This window comes from Sceloporus occidentalis, unplaced genomic scaffold (genome assembly GCF_023333645.1).
Source record: "Sceloporus occidentalis isolate IW3139 unplaced genomic scaffold, rSceOcc1.0.p SCAF_6, whole genome shotgun sequence".
Classification (NCBI taxonomy): Eukaryota; Metazoa; Chordata; class Lepidosauria; order Squamata; family Phrynosomatidae; genus Sceloporus; species Sceloporus occidentalis.
The window spans coordinates 129,977,841-130,005,367 of NW_028316986.1; positions in this window are offsets into that span (position 1 = coordinate 129,977,841).

Below are 27,527 nucleotides of genomic sequence, written 5' to 3' on the forward strand. Positions count from 1 at the left end.
GGGCTTTCTCTCAGTCCCACCACCTCCACATGTGTGATTGATAAGGACTCATGGGGGAGCCTTATTTGAAGCTGCTTCCAGACTGTGAAATTCCTTTCCACGGGAGGTTAGGTCAACCTCTTCCCTGCTCTCTTTTTGCCACTCTTCTTGTTTGACATGCTTTTGAAGTGTGATTTTTTTTCTTGTGTATGTGTGTGTCATTGGTATGCTATTTATAATGCTTATATTTTTTACTTTTTTATCCTGGAAGCCGGCAGGAGACTGGGCGCATCTGCGCTGGCTCCCAAGGGCCTCTGGGGGCCCTTGGAAGCTGGTGCTTGCATGCCCAGGGTGCTGCTGGCTTCCAAGGGCCTCTGGAGGCATGGAAACCAGCTGGAGACTGGACACACATAGGCCTCTGGAGGCCCTTAGAAGCCAGCATGCGTGCGCCCAGGGTGTGCTGGCTTCCAGGCCTCTGGGGGCCCTGGGAAGCTGGCGCATGTGGGCGCCAGGCCCCCTTAACTCGGCCTATAGTAGGCCAGGGTGCTGCCTGCATGTGAGGCAGGCTTTGCAATCCTCAGCAGAGGCCTGGGGAACTGGCACACATAGCCGGTTTTTAAATGAAGAGGGGTTCGTCTTATACGGTGAGTATAAGCCAAATCCTATATTTTCATTTCAAAAGTTGGGGGTTGTCTTATACACCCGGTTGTCTTGTACGCCAGAAAATACAGTATATAAACTTAAAAGAACAGGGACAAGCTACAGGAACAATTTCCAACCCTATAGAGCAGTGGTGGGAATTATGCACCACTCCAAATGTTGTTAGAAGACAGCTTCCAGCATTCCTCAGCAGTGGTTGTAGTTCAACAATTTCTGGAAGGCTACGTGATTCCTACCTATGCTGTGAAACAAGGCATATGTTTGGATCCCAGTTGATGGGACCCCATTGCATCAATTGTTGACCTATGAGACAACCCTTAGTTATATCCTATTGATATGGGTCTAATCCAGTAGACACTAACATACACACACATGCACAGAACAGTAAAATAATTGCATTGGAGTCTCATTCTCCCATCCTGTGTGGCAAATTTAGAAAATAGTAAGTTCCTTTTCTTTTCTTTGGTTGTATAGCACATTAAAACTGTTAGCCAAAAGTTTATTGACTTCTTCCGCAGTTATCTGCATATTCACATGTAATGTAATGAAATTCAGACTTACCTGGAAGTTATCCCCACTGGACTCAATGTTACTTCTGAATTATTACACATAGGATCAGGTTGTACATCTTCTTCCTCACAACACTGAGAAAAGCACGAACATTTCTCTTCTGAATGTAGTATTTATTTCCAGCATTTATTATAGTCCAAAACAAACAAACAAAAAATCCAGTCTCTGTAAGTAAGTAAATAAATAAATAAATAAATAAAATTGTTTCTCTAAAGAAATTATATTTGTTCAAATAAAAATCTGCCCCAAATGAAAGTTATGTATTTAAGACCCAATGTGCCTGGAGAGGATTCACACAGCATCATATTATTTTAAAAACAAATATCCTCCAGTCACTGGGTAATTCCATTGCCATCAATCCTGAGAGAGAGGATTGTCATTTGCCATTAAGTTTTCATTCATCCTCAGGCTCTTTTCCCTCCTTCTTTGGTTGTAAAGTGTGAGAAAGAAACTCAGAACAATATTTGACATCAATTTGTAGCCAAACCATCTGTCCTCATGATCCTTAGATGACAGGCTGAAGAACAGTATAAAGGGCATGGTGATCCAAGACCAAAACTGGGAATCCATTCCTAAAATCAAATGTGAGAGAAGATGAAACTGACAGCTATATCCAGATATAGCCCCTGAATAGCATATTCCAGTGATAGATAGAACAGCTTTTTGCTCCAATTCTCAAGTCATGTCTATAATCTCAATCTTCAAGTCTCAAACTGAGTCTCAGGTCCTTGCAAGGCACTTGCAAGTCAAGTCTCAAGTCTGGGAGCCGATTGTTAACAGAAAAAAAGGAAGCAGGGAGCATTTCTTGGAGGGGACTAGCAAGCTTATTAAGCAGTGGGGTTGAGGTGGAAGTGAGGTCTGCTGGGCAGCCTGTTCTCACTACACATCAGAGGAGTCTTCCAAATTGCTTCTAGAGCTTTAGAAGGATCCTTTCACTTCAACCCCATTGCTGTTCTAACACATGTGCTGTTCCCCTCCAAGAAACGTGCCCAAGGCTTTGGGAGTGGGTCTTGCCTGCTGCTCAAAGTAAATGTTGCCAGCAAGTCAGTCACTAAAAATATACACTCAGTCACTAAAAATGTACAAGTCATGATTTAGGTTGAGTCAGTTCATCATTTATCACTGAGTGAAGTCCAGGCTGAGTCACTGAAGTGACAAGTCTAAGTCAATTGACACAAGTCTAAATCACTGATAGATATTACCTCATTGCCAATGCCACTGCCCTGGTTCAAAACCTAAATGTCTTATGTAGGTGCCATATGCACTTTGAACAATATTCTTTGTTAATGTGAAAGATTCTAGAAACCATAGCATCACACATTGTCATTTATATCAAGGCTGTAAAGTCAGAATTCGAAGCAATTTTGAGTGGAGCTGGTGTCAATAGAAGTATACCAACTCTGATTCTTGCTTCAAAATAATGTTAAACATATCATTTTATACTTAGATTTTAGACTTAATCAAATAAAATATATTTTATTTTCTATCAGTCTAAGCATGCTGACCATTCACATGGTGTGATGAAATGCCTTGTGCTATTTTACCACAATAAATTTTGTTATTATTTCTTAATATGCATTTGACATTTCTGAAAGAATAGGCATCAGAGACCGACAGTAGAAAAGTAAATGAATCAGAGATGGAGCTGACAGTTTACCGCACCAACTTCAGACCCCTGATTTAAATTATATGGTGTAAAACTTTTTTTTATGTTTCATGACAAGATTTTGACAAATATAATGCCAATTTAAAAGTTTAAATGCAGTGGGTCCTTGGTATCCATTGAGGACCCCTCATGGATACCAAAATCCATGCATGCTCAAGTCACATTATATATAATGAGGTAGTAAAATGATGTCCTCTACATAAAATAGCAAAATCACAGTTCGCTTTTTGGAATTTTCAAGTGGTTGATGGTTGAATCCATGGATACAGAATCTTTGGATACAGAGAGTCAACTGTACAGAAAATTAAGTTTTAAAAGGAGTTTGTTTGGTCCAACAGTGCCAAATGCAAAGTACCATCAGATATTGATTGAGGTGGGCAAATATTGCATATTCTGCGGGCCACTTTTTAAGAGACACACTCTTCTCTTCTCTCTTTTCATTTCTTCTTTTTTGCTTTCAGTGTTTTTAAAAGTTAGGCATACATAAAAGCTACATATATGTAAAATATAGTATGATTAGATGAGATTAATTTATTATATTATTTATTTTTATTATATTTCATTGTGTGTGTTCAAAAATTTCATTAAAATAAATTTACTGAGTATCACATCATCCATTTCTACTGCAACCAACTAAGAATCATTACTTGAAGATGAGTTTGCTTTTAATTCATGATTAAACAGTAGTTGTTCCTTACATTCATTACAAATATCATTCAAATAAAAGAAACGAATCATACTGTCTTGGGCCCAGTGCTAGTCAACATCTTTATCAGTGACTTGGAGGGCATACTTATCAAATTTGCAGATGACACCAAATTAGAGGGAGTAGCTAATACCCCAGAGGACAGACTCAAGAGTCAAAATGAGCTGAACATACTAGAAAACTGGGCCAAAGCTAACAAAATGAAATTCAACACAGAGAAATGTAAGTTACTGCACTTAGGGCAGAAAAATGAAATGCACAGATATAGGATGGGGGACACCTGGCTGAATGAAACTATGTGTGAAAGGGATCTAGGAGTCCAAGTAGACCATAAGTTGAACATGAGTCAATAATGCGATGCGGCAGCTAACAAGGCCAATGCGATTTTAGGCTGCATCAATAGAAGTATAGTGTCTAGATCAAGTGAATTAATAGTGCCACTCTATTCTGCTCTGGTCAGGCCCCACCTGGAATATTGTGTCCAGTTCTGGACACCACAATTTAAAAAGGATGTTGAGAAACTGGAGCATGTCCAAAGGAGGGCGACTAAAATAGTGAAGGGTCTGGAAACCATGCCCTATGAGGAACGACTCAGGGAGCTGGGGATGTTTAGCCTGGAGAAGAGAAGGTTAAGAGGTGATATGATAGCCCTGTTTAAATATTTGAAGGGATGTCACATGGAGGAGGGAGCAAGCTTGTTTTCTGCTGCTCCAGAGACTAGAACGCGGAACAATGGATGCAAACTACAGGAAAAGAGATTCCACCTCAACATTAGGAGGAATTTCCTGACAGTAAGGGCTTTTTGACAGTGGAACACACTCCCTCAGAGTTTAGTGGAGTCTCTTTCCTTAGAGGGCCATCCTTAGACTGGATGGCCCTTGCGGTCTCTTCCAACTCTACGATTCTATGATTCTATGATTCTATGATTCTACTGCATTTCATTCACTCATTCTGATTTAGTTTCTTTATTAAAATCAGCAAAGATGAGAACAGCCAGTAGAACCCCAAGCGGAAACAAGTACAAATGCCAGGACCACATGCTTGCAAGTCCATGGTTCCTGCAGAAATCCTAAATCAGCATTGTGGAAAATGAAAGCACACACAGAGCAGTCTGTCCCTTGGACTTTAAAAAAAAAAAGGGGGGGGGGAGTCAGCTCTGGGGAAAGAAATCTGCTTCTTGTATTGCAGCACATTTTAATTTCTTTTTTTTTTTAAGGGATAAAAGAAAACTTTCATGTTTTACTTTCTTCAGGTGTATATGCAGTGCTGAAATAATGGTCTGACATCACAATGTGCTGTAGCTTCATCCTATGGAATCCTAGGATTTGTATTTTTACAATGTCTAGCCTTCACTGCCAAAGAATACTGGTGCATCACAAAACTACAAACCCTGTAGTTTCTGTAGGGTTAACATGGTGTCAAACTGCATTATTTCTACAAGGTAGAGGCACATTTCTTTCTCTTCCAACCAGAGTGTGCTTTGTTTAGCTAAGAATTAATTAAGATAACTCACATTAAATGGGGGAAACTATAGTTAATATCCCCCATTTAATGTGAGTTTTCTTAATTAATTGTAAATAACTTTAACAATAATTAATTGCACCCATTCTCCGTTTTCAACCACCTAAAAGTAAATTGAAAAAGAGACTGGATAGTCATTTTAAAGTGCATTTAATTCCTTCTAACATAAAAAATATATTACTACTACTACTACTACTAATAATAATAATAATAATAATTGTCCTGGATGAATGTTGACTTCTTGGTGTTGTGATTCACCTCATGGAGCAAATCTACACTTCCTGTTACAATCATGAGATTAGAAATGCAAAACTTTTTTTTTTGGGGGGGGGGGGAGTCCAGATTTTTCCTCCTCCTCCTCTTCCACTTTGCCGTAAACAGAAGAGTGTTCAAAACCTAATGAATCATGTATGATTGCACTGCTTCTGGTCCTGTCCTCTTGCTGATGAAGTGCTACTTTTATCAAGCTTGCAGTAAGAAATGAAAAGTTCACAGAAAGCCTTATTTTGGTGAGGGGACATATCTGTGCAGGGCTTGCTTTCTGTCGCCTGATTTTCTGTGCTTTTTCTCTCCAATAAACTGAACAATTTTAAATCAAAAATTATTTTTAAAAAAAGAAAAAAAGAAACTCATTTTCTTATACGGTACAGATGAATAAATTGGATTAGTTTCGTCAATCACTGCCAGAAATGAGAAGAATGAATGTGTTGTATCCCTAGTTCACACTTTAATTCTCAGAAGTGCAAGTCTCTGAAATGTGAAAATGTTATTTCATTTAGACTGCCACATCAAACAATAATCTTTTTTCCATCTGCAGATATGATTTGGCATTAAAGAAGTCAAATAAATCAAAATTAGGAAATGTTTTACTATTCACCATTTCCTATGAATACAACTTAGAGTAGGGCTAGGGAATTCCCCTGCTAAACTGAAATTGCCATCATGTATCACCATTTGTCATTGTTTAGTAGAAGCGATGGGTGTTGCAGTCCAACAGATCTGGAGGACCACCTGCTTCCCACCCAGATGAAGAGCTTTTGCTTTTATGCAGAAATAAAGCCATGGGGATTAAACAGATTCTGATGTGCCAGATTACTATGGTTTCTTTCCAAAACTGGGTAACGCTGCAATCCTATATCCAGTTACCCAGGAGTAAGCTCTATTGAGCGAACAGAGTGGACATGGATAGGATGAATAATGTTTGCTTTGAATGAGAAGGCTTGTGTCTGCTAAAATGCATTGAAAGAATATGATATATATTTATGAAGATTATTGTGTTATGTGTCATTGTCTAACTTTAAATGCTCCCTGGGGAAGACTGTATTTCTGCAGTTACACATTTGGTTGCTTTTCCTGGAGGGGAAAAAAAAAATAAGTGTGGATACATTGACAGATCATTTACTTCCACCTTCTTCAAAAAAGTGATTTGCCATCCATTCTTTCATCATTTCTTCAGAGATGTAATGTTTTAGACCCCATTAAGTGTCTGCCAGGACAGCATATAATATTTATTCATCAGGCTATTAAAGTATCTAGTGAGTAAAGTATAAAGAGAATATGTGAAGGGGAAAAAAATCAGTGTGCTGTATGTGTTTTAAACCTTCCCACACTCTCTTTGTGACTAATCAAGGAATGAGCTGCATGTTTATGAAGCTCAGAACCTGAGCAGGCATGCCTTTTTTCTCTTCATTCAACAAGTTGGAGAACAAAGGCTAAAACAATGTGTGCCTGGGTCAAGCACTGGTGCATCTCTTCTAGCTTATTTTTATCACAATTTGTATTGAGGATAGCACTAGATATTGCAAGAAGAGTTATTGGCTGCAATCAGTAATTAACATCAAACAACACTTTCTAAAGCTGCAGCAAACCATGGTTATACATCACCTCTGAACCTACACCATTTTATCATACCTGGTATGTGAAAGGCTGTGAATTGAGGCCATCAGCCACAGTTATGCCACAATCCTACAGTGAAATATTCAAATCTTTTGTTGACCAACTTGAAATAAAGAGACCACACACATAACATGGGTTGTAACAAGGGCCACTTTATTTAAATTAACCTATTTAACTGATTTTGAAATCTGCAAAGAAAACGTAGGGATAAACCTGGTGTGGGAGCAGCTGAGGCAGGTGGTCTATTCCTGAAACTGCCTCCTCATCTTCCCCTGGGCGAAACACCTGAGCTCCAAGGAAAAAACCCATAATTAGGTTGCTCCACAGCCAGTTCGCATCTGGAATGCCAAGATGAGATTTCCTCACTCATCTCACAGGATTTGAGTGATGATTATATCCCAGATTAGCCCTAAGGAATGTCTCTTTCCCTATCTCCTTAGTGGCACAACCTAAGGAGAAAGTTCAAGAGGCCTAACCTTCACCCCAAGCTGGTGCCAATGTGTTCACCATACAGCTAATTAACTGCCAGTGACAACCTATTTAACTCCACACCTGAGACAATTATCAAAAGTCCCCAATCAATAGTGTGAGGTAGGCAAAAAACCTTTGGAAAGGGGAGAAAATTCCTACCCAGTCAAGAAAGTGATGATAAAAGCCACACTAAAGAAGAGGTGGGAGGGTGTCACTGGCTTAAATAGCCTTAGTTCCATCCTGACTTTTCCCAGATGTGGTGTGAAACACCACACCAAATCATTTTGCTGGCCTCCTTTCAAAAGGCCAGCAAATGCACATTGCGGCCCTGGGGTGGTGAATTAGTCCAAATCTAAAGTCAAATCTTAAGTCCTTGCAAGATACTTTCAAGTCATGTTTCAAAGTCAAGCTTCAAGTCGGGTCTCAAGGCTGGAAGCCATCTTTAACAGAAGAAAGAAGGTTGGGTATGTTTTTTGGATGGGAAGATCAAAGATATTAAACAGTGGGCTTGAGGTGGGGGTTGAGCTCTATTCGGCCGCCTGTCCCTGATACACATCAGATGAACCTTCTAAAGCTTTTTAAAAGCATTAGAAAAAAAATTCCATTTCAAGCCCATTGCCTAACACATTTGCTCTTCCCCTGTGAGAAATGTGTCCCATGCTTTGGGGAAGTGGTTTGCCTGCTGCTCAAAGTAAACAACACCAGCAAGTCAATCACTAAAAATATACAAGTCACGAGTCAAGTCAAATCAGTGTACCATTTATTGCCAAACTGAATCATTGAAGTGACCTAAGTCCGACTTGAGTCCAAGTCATTCAAATAAAGTCTACATCATTGATACTCTATGCATCTCTCTTACAAGTAGTTCAATTTCTAGAAGCAAATTGTCTCTTTCTGCTACCCTAAAGGACATTATGCAGGCAGACATCAAGTTCTGCACAATACATGGGGGGGGGGGATCCAATGAGATTTCCACTTGTATAGCTGGTTATGTGACCATTCGTACACTTAGGAGAAATCATTTCAGGGGAAAAACTGAACCATATTTTGCCTCTTGCCTTTATAGTAGGTCAAGCCCGGTTGTTCATAATATGATTTGTTATAATATTAGGTTTGAGGCCACATGCTTTATCCAGTTTTCTTCACCATCAGGGATGAATCAGTGGACAACAATGGAATGGAACCTCTATGGGTCTCCTTACAACTCTAGAATGGCCTTCCCTGAGCAACTCATCTGGTAACTGACTCAGGGTACATCTACCCTGTAGAAATAATGAAGTCTGACATTAATTTGACTACCATGGCTCCATCCTACAGAATCCTGGGATTTGTTATTTTGTGAGGCACCAACACTTACAAATCCCAGGATACCATAGGATGGAGCTATAGTACATATATGGGTGCCCAACTGCATTACTTCTACAAAGTAGATGAATGCTCAATCTCTTCAGTTGTCAGGGTTTTAGTGATTAATTTTATACCTGTTTATTTTAAATTTATCTCCAAGTTGGTCTTGTTTTATTACTTGAATGTTGTTTAATGGATGCACTTTAAGGGTTTTTAAAATGCTATTTTGAATGTAGTGTTGTTCTGAGTTGCTTACACATTTTTGTAATTATTCACTGGCATATGTACACATGAGAGAGAGAAAGAGACAGAGAGAAGGAGATAGAGTCTAGCTGTAACATTTCAGGGGTCACCACAATAGACCGATCTTGTGTGTGTCTCTAGCTCATATGCAGTTTGCACCTGTCCCTCCCTATTCTAATCCTCTAAGCAATCTCTCTTGTCTTAGTCCTTCAAAGTGCATTAAGAAATAGCCTGTTTTATTGATTGTAATTACTGCTAGTGATGAAGATGTAGATGTGTTGAATGTTCACATTGACATGGTCAAGTATTCAATTCAAAAGGGGTCAGGAATTCTCATTAGTATGTCAACTATCTGCGTCTTTGTATAAGGCTGTGGTCAATTGATTGGGAGACAATCAATAAAGGCTTGTGGGAATAAAAGAGTTTTGCAAGGAAGTAGCCAAATTGTATAAAATTGCAATTATAGAGAAAGCCTTCCAGAATAATAGTATAAGCTTCTTTTCTACCAACAATTCATCTGGGGAATGAAGTTCCTATCATTAGTTAAGCCAGATACACAGCCCAGTAGCTATATTAAACAGGTACCGAGAGTATGCATCTGCTTCTTGGTAAAAGACACATTTATGGGTTGCAGTCTTTGAGACTTGTGTGTCCCTTGACGTGTTTTGAATGGGCACCCCATGTTGCAATTACAGCAACTATATGTGGGACATTTGATCATGTGCTTAGTTACTTGTTTTACTAGAAAGAAAAGGTAAAAGTGAATGTGTGACTATAATACTAGTGGGTCTCAAATGTACCCAGAATTCAGATGGAAGCACACCACATTGGTCCTGGCCCTAGAATGCCTGGACACCCAAATCTCATGGAAACTCTTAAATCCTCACGTTGCTGTTAGTGGCTTAGAGTGACAAAACTACTAGTAAAGGCACAAAAGTGACAGCTAATACAGAGTAGCAGTTTCCATATTGGACTAATACCCCAGGAAAGTAGGGTTCAAATCTTGTCTCTGGCCCAGAACAGACAACCAGTTTGTAGCGGCTTGGAGCCAATTTTAGGGTTCTGTAGCATGCAGCATCCACACGCTCCAGAACCCTAACATGTATGGACCATGCCATCTTTACCTCAGGGTGCCGGGCTTGTGTCATGGACACGTCACAGTGTGCCAATGGCGCACTGATGACATTATCTCTGCATGCCAAAAAGAACCTGTTTTTTCCGGGTTCTTTTTGGTCCAGAGGGACACCACGCAGTTTGGCTGCTACAGCGTCCCTCTGGAGGGAAACCGGGCACCTCCAGCCTGTCCCTTTGGAATGGTCTAGAAAAGGTGTTAACTTTTCTTCTTCTTTTAAATCATCAAAAACTATTTGGTAAGTTTGGACAAGGCACACATTTGAGACCCACTAGTATTATAGTCATTATAGAAAGACAATGGCACTAGGCATCTAAACAAATCTTGTTAAGAAAACCTAATATAATAGAATTGCTAGGTAGACTCAAGTTGGAAGCATATAACAACAGAAAAGTAGAAAAGAAAGAGGGATGGTGTACTCCTATAAAACATATTTTAGCAGTAAATGATCAAGGAATGAGTCAGTTACTTCAGACCAGACCTGAATTTGAGTTCTGAGACAAGAATCCAAATCTTTGTCCTGATAATTGACTAGCATTGAAATGAACCAGATGAATCAGAACCAGATGGAATTTGCAGTTAGAGCTTTCAAATTTCAGTCACAAATGCTATATTTCAAACAAATTGGTACAAATGTTTTTGTACTTCATATCTTTAAAGGTCCATTTTAAGGAGAGAAAGAGAGGGGGGAAGGCAACAGCCAATTTCTTTTTTATTTCTTCACAAGACTAGATGGCATGTGTGCAAAAGAGCGACTCATCTAAGGAGATCGGTCATGAGAAGTTATAAATAAAAAAGTTCAGGGAGTTTTGTGCAAGAGTTTTGTTTTGTTTTGTTTTGTTTTTTGAGGGGAGCAGCTTTTATAAAATTATGTCTTTTAGATTGTACGCCATTGGCAGGTTTTATTTTTATTGATTTGATCATTTGTATGTACAGTGCTGTGTACATTTACAGCACTTTAGTAATAATAATAATAATAATAATAATAATAATAATAATAATAATGTCTAAGAGTATGGGAGAGAAAATGTGGCTAACTGTGATCTCTGAACTCAACATTGAATCCTGAAGCCCCCACTAGTCTCCCAAAGCTCACTGAATCATAAAAGAAAGAAAGAAGGAATCATCTACAAATTGCACCCAGCCTCCTCCATTCTCACACAAAAGACCTCTCCTTAACCCCCTTAACCGCCCCCCCCAGGAACCCACATCCCCCCTCAAATATCTCATTTCTCCTCCATTTCTACTTTAAAATGGTGGCAAGATGTGACATGACATTACTTCCAGTTGCCATTCATGAGAAAACACAGGGAAAACCAGGCATGCTCAGGTTGGGGTGAGGCCTGCAGATGGTTAGGAAGTTGAAAAATTGGCCCCCTGCCCTTATAAACCCTCTCTGGTATCATAGACATTCCATACATAAGAAATCTGCACCATGTCAGAAGAAGAGGTGCAGGAGCCAGAGGGTTAAAGGGACTGAAAACATACTTAAGATTTTTGCTCTGTTGACAACAAAGCCACATAAAATGTATCCCTATTATAATGGTATTTGTGGTATGTATGGAGATACTGGGTAATCTACAGTTCACAATGACCACAGTTGGTGCCACTAAATAAGGAAAAGGGCATAAAAGACTTTTCAAACTCTCCTGAAGATAGCAGGATTCAATCAAGCAAAGTGTGTTTGTTGCAGAAAGGGGAAAAAACAGTTGAGGAGATGTAAAAGTCCCTAATGTCTAATGTGAGTCCATAACGTCTCTGGTATTTCTGCCTTGGAACCTGGAGAGCCATTGTCAGCCAGACAACACTGTGATAAACAGTCAGTTTAACCAAATCTAAGCAAAGTTTGTTATAAGGCAGTTTTCTAAATAGGTTTCCACATATGAATTCCCTTAGTGCCCTGGAAAGCATTCTCACAGTTTAGATGAAAATGGAGTAAAGAAATGTGTCTTCCTATCATTCTTGCAATGAAAATAAGAATGAATATCTTTATCCACAACCATGGCCACTAGCCTCTAGGGGCTGTACAAACAGCCTCTAAGATGGGCAGGACATCACTCCTTTCCTAGCCAGATTGGAGCCATGGCAACCTCAAACATAAGTCAAAGTTGACTTGAGAGAAAATAGCAACAGTGTTGATTGAACAAATTTATTTTCCAATATAAGCATTACTGATATCAATGAATATACATTTGTCACATAATGAATTCTCTCACTGACTAACGGTGGTGGGATTGTGTTTGATATATTTTTTGAAAAAAATATTGAATGTAGCACTATCCATTTGGGACCATTTCTGTAATGTAAATGTAAGGTTACGTTTTTCTCTGTATTATATTTTATAAGTAGATGTGCTGGTACTAGGTGCTTGTTTCCCTAATGCTTTTCAGCAATTAAATTTGACATGACATCAAAACAAAATGGAGCCTCATAAAGTAAAGCAAACAACATGTATTTGTTTATTACATAAGCTAGTAAAATGCAACTTAATTACAACACATCTCCAATTGGTACCCTATACTTTACAAAAACACTTGAACAAAGTAGCAAGTAGCACTAGGTACCATAATAATCGCCCCCCCCCCCCCAAGTGACATAAATAATGTCCAGTGCAACTCAAAGTTCAGTGACCTGCTGGCTTGTTTACCAAGGGAAAAAACTAGCTTTACAATTTTGTTTCAGTTTACAGAAATGATGCTAAATCAAATCCATACATGACAAGATTTTTCACCTCCTTCTTTTAGTAGCTGTCCCCAAACCAGCTTTGGGTAGTTTTATAGCTTGAACACAATTTTGGAATTGTACTTGTAATGAGAAGGCAAGATTGCCCTCTCCTTGGATAATGCTATTGCAGAAGTAGATGTCTGTCACTGGACGTATATATAGGTGTATCTTGTTTCTAATCGGCAATATATATCCTATAGCACTGAGCTATGGCAGTTGGAGTGGCTTCAAACTGTGCTATTTCTGCAGTGCAGAATAGTCCAGATACTCATTACAAAGATAAATGATGGTGAAAAAGACAAAGAGAGGAGTAAACCCAACTATTCAGCACACTATAAATACATTGAAAGAAATGGTGAGATTAACTCAATCTCACCACAGCTCTGTCAAGCTCTGCTACTGACATAGAATGAAGAGACACCAGTAAAAGATAATTAACAGTATAGTTTTCATCAACACACTCAATTCCTTCTTATGAATATTATGATTGGCCCAGTTTGTATGATACAGGTGTCAACGAGTAAACTCAGGTCCCTTCCTCACATACACACACATCCAAGCACATCAAATTTGTCTTTATATGCACGTGTTAGAGACATTTTGATTTTTTTCTCAATTATTTTTATTGTCCAGATCACCAGATCAGTCTGATATGCTTCAGACTGTGTCATTCTGATGCAGAAACCATTCTGATCCAGAGATCATAGAAATTTGTCCCAATCAATCCCATTATTTGGGTCTCAGTTAAATCAGCTGCCCAGCCCTGATGTTGTCACATTCTGACAACAAATTTAAAAAAGCAATGGAAAAAAATCCAGCTAGGAAAGGCAAAATTGGTACGAAATCTCAGATCTCATAGGAACCTCAAAATTCATGCAAATATCATGATAGTATGTCAGCTATTCAGAGATAAGGCCTATACTGTTCCTTCACTGGACTCATATGGTTCTTCTTCCAGCTCTGTGATTCTATGACATGCTGAAAGTGAGACAAAAATGTTTGGAAAAATATAAATAATCTGTAATCTATACATAATTCATACAAAGGTCTAGAAATCATGCTGTATAAGGGGTAGACTAGGGAGTTGGGTACGTTTAGCTTAGAAAGTCAAAGGCGTACAGGTGACATGATAGCCATGTTTAAATATTTGAAAGGATGTCATTCTTGAGGATGGAGCAAGTTTGCCTTCTGCTGTAGAAATCAGGACATGGAGCAATAGATTCAAACTACAGGAAAATAGATTCCATTTAAACATTAGGAAGAACTTCCTGACAGTAAGAGTTGTTTGATAGTGGAATATGCTGCCTTGGAGTGTGATGGAGTTTACTTCTTTGGAGGTTTTAAAAAGAGACTAAGGTTCAAAACACACTGCAGAAATAATCCAGTTTGAGCCCACTTTAACTGCCCTAGCTCAATGCTAGGGAATGTTGGGATCTGTAGTGTTTGTGAGACATTTAGCCTTCTCTGTCAGAGAGCTTTGGTGCCACAATTACAGTTCCCAGAATTCCCTAGCACTGACCTAGGGCAGTTAAAGTGGTCTCAAACTGGATTATTTTTGCAGTGTGTTTTGGACATAAATGTCCATCTGTCAGGAGGGCTTTGTGTAATCTGACATGGCAGGGGCTTGGACTGGATGGCCCTTGTGGTCTCTTCCAACACTGTGATTCTGTGCATTCAGATATCCCCATATGAGGTCAAAGAGAAAGTCTAGTGAAATGTCAATCTAAAGCTGCAGGGGAGGTGGGGGATGCAAAATAGAAGAAACTAAACCTCTTCAAAAAAAATACTTCTATTTTAATATGTTTTGCCATTTTATTTTGAGAGGTCTAAGTATATTTTCCCCTTCCAGTCCAGTAGTCCTCATCTGTTTCTTATTCTAGTCCTGCAGTTTTATTCAACCAACGTGCCTTTTTCCCCCCATCCCCACTAAGAAGCACTTTACAGTCATTTAATTTGTCTGTATTGCCTCACTCATTCGGCTGCCTCCTCACTCCACAGATCCAATTTAAAATAAAAATAAAACCGTAGTCCAGCAACTTGTGCAGTTTGGTAAATGACTTGTTTCTTTTGCTCCACTTTATTCTACATTGGGGAAAATATGTACTGGATTAGAAGTATCAGGCAGTATGAAGCAAGCAATCTTCTATATAAATAAATTTAGATTCAAGCCTTCGGGCATTTACGTCAGTCTCTCTTGTACTTGCAGGATAGCATACAAGGTTTTCCTCCCTTTATTTTAACAGAAGCAAACTGGGTGTTTTATTTATTCATCCCAATTAGGATAGATCATGTCAATCAATCAGACATAGTCCTTAGAAATATAGCATTTCCAGACACAATCCAGTGTTGCTTCTATTAGCTAACTAAACCTCTGACTAGCATAAAACAACATATAAGACAAATAAGTTGCAGTAAGTCAGATTCACTTCATCAGACCCACTGGCTTGTAGCAGCTTTTATAATCACATATATTAAGTCAACCTGTCTTGTTGTAAAACCAGATCATTTATATTTAACAGCCAAAAGACATATGTAAACTAAAGGCCTCGACTAAAAACTGGGAAGCTTTTGTAGCACTTTGTACTATTCATCATAGAGACAAGTACAACCCCAACTTGCCTTAACTGGTTACTCCACGTATATATATATATATATTGTAAAAATCTGAAGGAATCAGAACTGCAGACTACAGCAGCAAAGGAATTAAATTCTACTGCCAAATGTCATTGAATCTGAAGTATAGATATCTCCAGTTGATGATATGGGAAATAGGAATAACCTGTGCAGAGTTCTTTGGAACTATAGAAATTCAGGAAGTTCTATTTATTTATTTTTTAATGATTGTTAACAATTGTGGTGTTTTCTAAAGAATTTTTTTCAATAATAGTCGTAAATGACACTGTTTTTCTTATTATCTTGGAAGAACTAGGAGGATGTTTTTTTGTGCTCCATTAGGCAATTCTATATGTACTCTGCTGAGCACGCAGAAATAGGATTACTTGCTTCCCAGAATGCTCCCATTGCCTCCTCCAAAAAGCCAGTGTTCCACTACAGGCTGAGTCTCTCTTATCTGAAGGGCTGCAGACCAGAAGTGTTTGGGATTTTGGAGTATTCTAGATTTTGGAACATTTGCATATGTATAATGAGAAATGTTAGAAATGGGACCCAAGTCTAATCATGAAATCCATTTATGTTTCGTGCACACCTTATATACCTGATACATACATAACGGTAATTATATAAACAATATTTATTAATAATTCTTTACATGGAACATAGTTTGTGAACACTGAACCAGAAGAAAACAAAGGTGTCATTATCTTAGCAACCAGTGGGTAGTTTTGGATTTTGTAATATTTTTAATATTAGATTTCTGAATAATAATAATAATAATAATAATAATAATAATATATGATTTGTTTATAGCCCACCCAATCACAAGGAATCTGGGCAGGTTATAGCAATAAAAATACATAAATATAAAAATAAAAACACACTCTTCTTCTTGAGGCTAGCCCTGATGGAGATGGGACGGCCTTTTCACTCCCTCCCAGGCCAAATGATGAGTTACTATGGAGGGAGGGCTGTTCTTGAGGTTAGCCCTGATGGAAATGGACCATGAATAAGGGAGACTCAACCTGTAGATAAGTGCTCCATGTGTGCCTATGTGGGGAGGCGCGATTGTCTTAAGTGGTACAACTGACACTATGGCTATATTGCCATATAAAGCCCTAAATAGCTTTAGTAAAGACTATCTGAAAGACTATCTCCCAAAGACTTCCAAAAAAGACTATCTCCCTAGATGAGCTTATCTGAATTTTAAGATTCCTAGGAAGGGATTTCTCTTTCTTGCACCAAAATCCCACATGAGGACAGGTTGTTCCACTCTTTTTAGCCCTCTTTCCCCTGACAGACAAATAACATCTTCTTAACCCACAGGAAGAACCTTTAACATAGATATGCTGCATTTTTTTGTCATTATTACATTTTAGTTGCTTTTTGAATTGTTGTAAATTTATATTTTTGATGTAATTATTCTCTTTTGTTCACTTTGTATTATTTATTTTATCCTGTTTTAAATTACATTGTAAGTCACCTTGAGCTCCCATATTGCAAGGAAAGTGGAATTAAAAGGAAATAAATGTGGCTGTATCCTGGGTAGCAACCCATGAGTTGGTGCTTAGATCAATTAGACATTCTAGTTGGTCTGTGTCAAAAGACCATTTGTGAATATAAAACCATTTTAGACACATGGCTGCAGTCATTCTCTTGGTTATGGGATACATGGGAGATTATCACACTGCGTTCTCATCACGTTCTGAGAACGTGATGAGAACGGAACACATTTAAGAATACCGCACATATGTGTTCCAATCGGGTTCTGAGAACGTTCTAAATGTGTTCTACATGTGTTCCAGGAGGAGACGGATTGAATGTGTTCCCAGCGAGCTGTAACGTGATGAGAACGTTCCAACAGAGGTTTGTGCGGTATTCTTATCCGTTCTCAAATCCGTTCTCTCATTCCTCCGTCTCCTGATTGGCTGAAAGAATGACAGGCAGGGAGGCAGGGAGGCAGGCAGGCGAGCAACTGCAGTGAGGGAAGGTGTGTGTGTGAGGGGGGAAAGAAGGAGGGAGGGAAGGGAGGAAAGTTGGGACAAGGGAGAGAAGAGGAAAGGAGCGAAAGAGAAAGAGAGAGGGAAACAGGGGGCCAGGGCAGAGAGCAAGAGGGAGAGGGTCTGGCTGCTTCTGCAGGGGGGGGGGCGCTCTGGTGTCATGTCCAGCGGGGCTCCTGTGCTGGCAGCCTGCAGGAGGCAGGGATGGCAGGGATGCCCAGGACCTTCTCCTCCTTCCCTCCAAGAAGGAACCCACAAAAGCTCCTCTGTTTGGAGCACCACACAAAAGCAAGCAAACAACTCCCAGAATTCCATAGCAAAGAGCCAGACAAGAATTAAAGCGGGGAGGGAAGCTCACAGGCCCCACCTGGAATATTGTGTCCAGTTCTGGGCACCAGAATTCAAAAAGGACATTGAGAAACTGGAGCGTGTCCAAAGGAGGGCAACTAAAATGGTGAAAGGTCTGGAAACCATGCCCTACAAGGAACGACTTAGGGAGCTGGGGATGTTTAGCCTGGAGAAGAGAAGATTAAGAGGTGATATGATAGCCCTGTTTAAATATTTGAAGGGATGTCATATTGAGGAGGGAGCAAGCTTGTTTTCTGCTGCTCCAGAGACTAGGACCCGGAGCAATGGATGCAAGCTACAGGAAAAGCGATTCCAGCTCAACATTAGGAGGAACTTCCTGACAATAAGGGCTGTTCGACAGTGGAACAAACTCCCCCGGAGTGTAGTGGAGTCTCCTTCATTGGAGGTCTTAAACGGAGGCTGGATGGCCATCTGTCAGGGATGCTTTGATTGTGATTTCCTGCATGGCAGGGGGTTGGACTGGATGGCCCTTGTGGTCTCTTCCAACTCTATGATTCTATGATTGTATGAAGGCACACATTACATGCGCGCACACACAGGAGGCAAAAGGGTGACAAGCTGCCCAAAAGGGGAATTGGGATGACAGCAGAGGACTCTTCTTTTCTAACCGGTTTAAAGAGCTGCTATGGCTGCCGGGGCTCTGCCCTTGGCCCAGTCCCTCCCTGGCAACTTGCTTTCCTTCGGCTTGAAGAGACCTGCATGGAGCTCCTCCTTCTTCCCTCCCTTCCCTCCCTCCTTCTTTCCCCCCTCTCTCTCTCTCACACACACACCTTCCCTCACTGCAGTTGCTCGCCTGCCTGCCTGCCTGCCTGCCTGCCTGCCTCCCTGCCTGTCATTCTTTCAGCCAATCAGGAGATGGAGGAATGAGAGAATGGATTTCTCTCGGCTTGAATGGACCTCGGTGGAATATGTTCTGGGAACGGTTTCAAGAAAAAGGAAGCACTGTGCGGTAAAATGCATTCTCATCACGTTCTGATCACGTTCTAGTTTGCTAATGCGGTAATATCCGTTCCAGGAACGTTCTCATCACGTTACGACACGGAACGTTCTGAGAACGCAGTGCGGTAATCTCCATGCTTTAGAGTTTGGGTGAGAACACATGATCTGGGAAGAAGCCTGAAAAATGGACTGTAGAGAATTCACTGGTTTCAAGAGCCATTCCAGACTTGTATTTGGAACAGGCAGAGTAAAGAAAAGTGAACAAGGCAGTGACAGCAAAGTAGCATGAGGCTCACCACAAACCCTTTGGACACCCCCCCCCCATGCTGTTCTTGAACCATTGTTGCCAAGGCAGGTACACCTCCTTCTTGATTCCAAATGCAAGCAATGTTCCATGCAAGCAATGTTCCATGCAAGCAGTGTTCTTCTCTGCATACCCTTTGGTCACTCCTAGCTTTTTTTGGTACATTGCTCTATTGCATAATCACATATGCAAGTATCAGGAATATCTGCCATCCAATGAATGGGTAGAAATAGATACCTATGCTTTAAGGCCATCTCACATAGGTAAAACATGTATTGTCTAACACCTAAGATTTGTTTCCATGACTGAAATTTGCCTCCTGGACTTCATATTGAGAGGCACTGCAATTGTGGCCTGAGTCAGCATCCTTTCTGGCCTGGGTCCATTTATACTAAAGAATTATTGCACTATTATTTCTCTTTAATTGCCATGGTTCCATCCTATTGCATCCTGGGACCAGCAGTTTAGAGAGGAGTATTTAAAATTGCATTGCATTGATTTTTCATGTATTTATTTATTTTATTTTATTTAAGGTATTTATACCCCACCCTTCAGCCCTAAAGGCTATCAGAGCGGCTTACAATTATTATTTTTAGACGGTTCCCTGCCCTCAGGCTTACAATCCAAAAAAAGTGTAAGCAAAGTTATGTTCAAAATTCTCCAGTAGAAACTCCTACCATATTTAGAGCAGTAAATCCCAGCAGTACAAGCAGGGGTCAGGAAAGGAAGAGGTACTAGGGACCTCACTGCAGATATACCATGTATAATGGAGTGCTTCAGAGAATTCAGAAGAAAATCAGCACATGCTTTAATTTCCTGAATATAGATTATGCCTCAGGACAATCAATATATTGACACACCCAGCTCTTTAAGTGCAATCCAATAGCTTTTTGTGGTCTATGCAGTCAAAGGCTGTGCCCACCAGAAAATTCAAGAGAATGTGGATCCCTATCCTTTTTCCTAGTTAATGAAGCCAAGGACACTAAAGTAGAAAAGCCATTCCTGTTCTTTTCTCACCTTTTATTTTCTATTCTGAAATCCATATTTCTCTGAAGAAGCCTCATGAACACAATTTCCCCATTCTCTCTCCCCACCACACCCTTTATTCCCTAAAATGTTCATTTCTTATTCATGTTCATGAGTTCCTGGTTGATTTATGACTTGTATCTTGGTACCATTGCTTCTTGTCCTGCAATGAAGCTCAAGTGAAGCACCCTCTTCTTTTCTAAACTTTTGTTCTATTTCAGTCTTCTCATCCGTTTCTCTCACTCTTTCAACTCCTTTTTGCCATCTCTCAGATTTGTAAGAGTACTTTACAACTAACCAGTTATATTTTATTAATATTTGATTATTATTTTTATGGAAAAGCTTTCTCTTGTGTCTATTGCTTTCTGTTATTCTACCTTATGAGAGCATTCCTCTAACCAGACTAAATAATTTGAACTTTTTAGCTCTATAGTATTTTGGATAGTGCTGTAATTCAGCTATCCCAAAAAGATTCCAGACTGTATAGCTTAACAAGACCAAAAACACACCAAGCAGAGTTTTCCCCAGCACACCATCTGAGTAATTTTTTCCTTCAGCACTTATATTTCATAAAAGCTTATTCACTGAACACAGAGAAACTGTGTACAGACATGTTTAAAAAGTCACATTCTGAGCAAGTAATAGATTCTGACATGCTAAATGACTAATAGAAGCAGTAATTACAAGGACCTATAGAAGCTTAATATGCATGGAAAGGGCACACAAATCCATTCACTTAAAATTAAGGAATGGCTATTTATTGCTATAGTTATTATAATGCAGAAAAATATAACTGCAACAAATGTATTGCTCTTGAATTTGTCCTGAAGAAATTCATAGTGAACTTTGCCATGTATAGTTAACTCTCCTGAAAATCTCTCTCTCTCTCTCTCTCTCTCTCTCTCTCTCGCACACACACACACTCCTTCAGCTTTGATCCTCTTGTGTCCACCCATTTTGTTGTCGTTTGTCTTTCTGTTTCTTAGATTTGGCAAAAACTAGTAATAATTTTAATTGGTAACAATTATTTTACTGTAATAAAGGTATGATTAACTTAAATTATGACTCTAGCATAACAAGGTATAATGTGTGGCTTAACCTTAATCTTTGTTGTATAACTGTACCATCTTAGTTATTTTTATAACTATGGTTGTGATCAGACAAAATAGTTGAGGACAAAAAATACATATGGTTCAGACGCTGACACATGCTCTGCCTTGTGCTTCGTTGTGGATGTTGAGGGAACAATAAACTGGATGGGAGTGTGTTTTGTACCACAGGCCACTCTTGTAAGCATTCATTTTTCAAACAGTGATAAAAGGTTACTTTAAAAATGCAACCATAACAGTACCTATCTACTGTCTGTAATAGAAATATAACTAATTATGTTTGAGAATTATTTGTCTGATCACAAGGCAAATTTATGTAAAGGTTGAGTCTCCCTTAGCCAAAATACTTGGGAGCAGAAGTATTTTGGATATGTTTTTTCAATTTTGTAACACCTGTATTAGCAAATATGTACATAATGAGATATTTTGAATATGGGACCCAAATCTAGTTATGTGTGTTTCATATACACCTTATACACATAGCCTGAAAGTAATTTTATACATTTTTAAATAATTGTGTGCATAAAGCAAAGTTTATGTAAACTGAACTATCAGAAAGTAAAGGTGTCACTATTTCAGCTACCCATGACAAAAAGGTTTTGATTTTTGTAGCATTTTTTATTTTGGAATTCCAGATAAGGGAAACTCAACCTATATTCCATTTATTCATACCTGTTATACACTGGGGTTTGGTTCCAAGATCCCCCATGGATAATAAAATCAGTGGATGCTCAAGTCCCATTAAATATAATGACATAGCAAAATGGTGTCCCTTATTAAAAAATGGAAAATCAAGGTTTGATAAGGTTTATACTTTTTTTAACATTTTCAAACCATGGATGCTTGAATCCGTGTTTAAAAGATCTGTGTATAAGAAGGGCCGACTGTATAGCCAATATTAAGAAAATGTATTTTAGAAAAATGGTCAGCTTATATTGATGTATATGTCCACCCCTTACTCATATCTTATATATTCCCCTTTCTCTCTTTTTTTCTTGTTTCCTATCCCACCTTTCTTTGTAATTGTACTTGTAAAAGCCTCTCTCTGTGCGTGTGTGTGTGTGTGTCCATCCAGTGGCTGAACTACATGAAAGATTGCTCCTTGGTATTCTTAGAAAAAAACATAACCATTATATCATCTATGTTATTAAAAATCTGGGCCTTGATGTTCAGTAAACCTGCAGCAGATTTGTCAGTAGAACACAAGTATCTATATTAGGTTCCTGTTCCTTAGCCTTCACATACACACTTTTATGTTCTTACTGAATGAAATTTTTATCACTTTGTTTCATCTATTGTGACATTAAAATGCACTGGTTTTATCTCTAACTGCAATGACATTCTTAGAATAAACAGACTGCATTCTGTCATCAACACCATAGTTACAGAAGGTTTGTTTCTAATCTTCAGGATCCCACAATTAAATTGTATTTCATGAAGTGAAAGAAAGAAACAAGTCATCTTCCACAGCTCTGTGCTGAACATGTTTTGCTTGCATGCATGCAATCTTTGATTCTATGTCCGAGCCCACTCCTGATCTGCCTGTACAATTTCAGTGTTACGCACAGAGAATCTGACTTGTATTCTTCTTGTGTCAGGTGTACCCAAACTAATAACAGGAGACATTCAGCATTTCCTTTAGTATTCACTTGAGTGACTTCATTTTCAATGCTTTCAGTAATTCTCTCTCTGTGTGTTTCTATTTTAAATGTTCAGCTCACATCCTTTTTTTTTCCTTTTCTTTTCCTTTTTGGTTATTTTTAGGTTGCAGATTGCTAAGCTGTTCCCATGAGAAACAGGTCATATTTCTGTATATAGGGAAAGAATTTCTCCCAAATACACTGAATGGCCAGAGGTCTTGACACCTTGATTTTGTTCTTCTTATAGAAAGGAAGGGGATGGGGTCATCAGAGTCTTTTATATTCATATATCCAAGAGATTGAAGATCATAAAATGAAAAGGCTCTCCTACCGAGAGAGTTAAGAACAGTAAGAGGATTTCCGTTTATAGCCCTGAGCTATGAGGGTTTATTTTTTTATTTTTTTAGTATTTCCCTGAGAATGACTCCAACCTTGCAATACAATTTCAAAAGTAATAAGGAGTGTGAGTTGTAGAAGGATCTCTTGTGGGGAATTAAAGAAAACAATAAGAACATCCCTTATAGTGATAAACAATGCTAGATGAATTGTACAATGAAAAATAATAATTATAATCATGCTGGAACATGGTCAGTTGCAGTAAACTTGACAAAATGAAGTGTAATTAAGCAAGGCCACTAACTACAGGCAGCCCTCTGTATCCATGGATTCTCCATCAATGGATTCAATCATACACAGGTTGCCAATTTATAACTTTTGCCAATTTATCTAAGGTTCATCAATTTACTATGTCATTGTATATAATAGGACTTGAGCATGCATGTATTTTGGGATCCATGGGGCAGTGTGTGTGTCCTGGAATCAAACCCTAACAGATACCAAGGGCCTACTCTATTACAATACATACAACACAAGTAATATGGATGAAGAGCAACTGTACTACAGCAAAATAAAATATGAAAAATGTATCTACCTATCTGCATCCCATGGGGGGCATTGATTCTCATAGGACCCTTAAGGGCAATATGACCACCTCCTTTGTCACCTTTGCACTAAAATTTGGGAAGGTGTTTTTGTTTGTTTATTCTTTCTTTTTTCTTTTTTTACTTCAGTGTGTGTAGGCCTTCCTTCAAGATGAGAAATAATAAGTGCAGGCATTCCCAGCAATCCCTGGTGAAAGGAAAGGTGGAAGGAAGGTTTCCAAAAGCTTAAAAAGATTGGCCCCATTTAGCTGGGTATGTGTGTGGGACAGCCAGCATGGTGTAGTGGTTTGAGTGTTGGTCTTCAACTCTGAAGCCCAGGGTTCGATTCACAGCTCAGCCATGAAATCCACTGGGTGACTTTGGGCAAGTCACACTCTCTCAGCCTCAGGGGAAGGCAATGGCAAACCTCTTCTGAACAAATCTTGCCAAAAAAAATCCCATGATAGAGTCACCTTAGGGTCACCAAAAGTCAGAAACAAATTGAATGCACACAACAACTACAGTGAAAACATTATTTCCCCATAAGAATCCTGCCTTCCATATTAAACTTCCCCACAGACCCCACATTTCTAGCATTGCAGAGAGTAAGACATTGAAGACTATAATACTTGCCATGTTCACTGTCCTTTGGAACTTTGCCTGACTTTTATTTTATTTTATTTTATTTTATTGGATGTCTAAACTCTATTTCTAAGAGCTCAGTTGAAGATGCACATTACTACAATGCTAGGAATTTGGAGACTGAAGAAAGGTCCTAATTTCTTTACCGTAATTCCTCACCTTTTAGCTATATTCCTAGCCCCAGCCATCATTCACCCATGCTTTGATTGCCATCAGAATATATCTGCTCCTCATGCAACTAAATCCCAATAAAATGTTAAGGAAAAAGCAACATGGGATATACAGTGAATGAAATAAAACATGTATGTGAGAGTCAGCGTGACTCAGCAGAAGCAATTAAGAGCCACACAGGTGTATAAGGTAATGGAATTAAAAGTCCTAAATGCCAAGGACAGAAATGCAAAGTGGATAATTGAAAACACCTGAGAATTGTTAAGTGGTCAAGGCTGAGATGATGAAATCATTAATTCTGGGTAGAAACAAGAGAACCAATGAGAGTGGATGTACACGCCCACTGGGTGGAAACTGACAAGAGTGGGTGGTATTATCCAAGGACTATAATAATGGCTATGAATCCCAATGTATTTTGTGGGTAGTAGTAGTGGAGTATTGTTGTACTGGAGTTGTGTTGGATAGTTTTGGAGCTGTATATAGTAGAATAAAGTAGATCTTTTATATAAGACTACTGAGTTGTCTGGTGTCTTGAGTCAAGAGACAAGAGCCAGCTGGATCCTGAAGAAGTGGGAAGACTTCTGTGGAAGAAGAGTGAGAAGGCTTGGAGAGTTTGTCAGGGTCTTCAGCCTATTCTCTGTAACTCTGCTGCTTTAGAGCAAAGCTTTAACCACTGGCCAAAACTGGTCAGCGCCGGTGCGTAACAAGGTGGTGAGTTCGAGCCAGAGGTGAAGAGCTACAACTCCCATCATCCCTGACAAGGGTTATGGGCCCAGTTACTGCAGCACCCAGCATCCACAGAAGCTGAAAGTTCCAGAGAGTGGAAGACAGATCAGAGCAAGCTGTTTGCGCTGCACTGATAAGCTCCGTGAGTAACTCCTCCTGTGTTTTGATTAAGCCCGAAAGGGGTCAGCTGTGCATACTCAGAAGGACTGTGTCAATTGAGTCACTGCACAAATTAAGATGGAGATTTTGAAGTTTAGTAAATTGAACAGAAGCAACTACTCCACATGGAAGATTTATGCCCAGTCTCTACTAGTAAAATAAAGTTTATGGGCCACAGTTGAAGCCGGGCTGCCAGCAGACCCTAATGCAGCCACGAAAGAAAAAGATAATAAAGCCAAGACTTGTCTTTTCCTAATGCTGGAAGAAGACTTGATTAATGACGTAAGGGATAAACAGACCGCTAAAGTTGTGTGGGAAACACTTCAAAGACTACACACTCCTTCAACTGCCTTTGCAAAAATGCTATGGTCTAAGAGAATTTATAGGCAGAAGATGGCAAAAGGGCAGTGTGTGATAGAACATTTAAAAACAATGCAAAACTTGTTTGTGCAGGCTGAGCTAAGAGGAGTAGAAATAAATAGAGAACAGCAGTGTTATATTTTGATTGAATCACTAGATCCTACTTGGAGCAACATTACCAATGCTTTGCAAAACCTACCGGCAGAAGAATTGACAAGAGACTTAATTGTGGCCAGAATTCTGGAAGAGAACCAGAGGAGGTTGTCTGAGAGAAATGACGCAGCAACTTCTAAGAGGGTGCCAAGTGAGCAAACGAAGCCTGATGTGCGTGGGCTGGAGCAGGCAGCTTCTTTGAGGGAGCAAAGAATAGGGTCTTCAGCCTATTCTCTGTAACTCTGCTGCTTTAGAGCAAAGCTTTACCCACTGGCCAAAACTGGTCAGCGCCGGTGCGTAACAAGGTGGTGAGTTCGAGCCAGAGGTGAAGAGCTACAACTCCCATCATCCCTGACATAAAATAGGTTGTGGGGAAATGTTCTGGTCATGGCAATAGTATCAAATTTGTGACCAAGGAGTGATCGTGAATACAGAATAGTCACCACCCTTTACTGTGCCATATTTAAAATTGTTATAAAGTCCTTATAAGGGTATTATTGAACAATGAGAACTCCTCCTTCCCAATTACTTAGGCATCAGCTACCTGGGGAGAAGGAGAGTCATTCTTTTCATGATCAGAACATGTGTGAATGATGTTTCTATCAGATTTGAGGTGAGAGAGGAGAGGTTACTGAGTAGCTGGTGGTCATTATTTCTGCATGTCAATATAATAATAACTTTATTACAGCCATTTGGCCAGCACTCAATATAGTTTTGGAAATACTGCTTCCTGCATGGAAAATTCTTATTCTGCACAAAAGTCGCACACAAGTTTTTTGTTTGGTTATTTGGATTTTTTTGAGGGAGGAGGGGGTTGCACAGAAAACAGCATTTTGTTCTTTGTATAAAAATAAAATAGAATACACAACCCACAAATGATTTATTTTCCCATTGCTCAAGACACATGCTTTTTTTAAAAAAAACAATTCTTTCCATCCCAACAGTGCGTTCTGAAGCATAGCTCCTAGTGCTCAAGCTCACATTATGTCAAGGATTAGTAGAACAGTGAGAAGTAGTGTCCCCTGCACAGTGGAAGACCTCGTATGGGAGCTGAGAACATAAGTGATGAGTGGATACCTGCTAGATGAACTACTAATAAGAAAAAACTCAAGAATCAGTCCACCAGTTGTTGTTTTTTAAAATGAAACCTACTGAACTGAATGAAGGCCAAATTCTTCCATTAGACCTGAAGGCCCAAATCAGTTATTATATCATGTAGCTCTGCTGGCATATGTTTATACCATAGTAAAAATATTGTGTCCCTAAGCTGATCAATTTGAATAGGGTAACTCGGGCAAAAGAGGACAAGGACTACTGTTGTATAGAAGAGAGAAGAGTCAGCATGGCATAGTGGTTTAAGTGTTGCACTAGACCCTAGAGATTAGACTTCTAAACTCAGGCTTCTGCCCAGCCACGGAAACCCACTGGATGACCTTGGGCCAGTCACACTCTCTCAGACTCAGAGGAAGGCAATGTCAAAC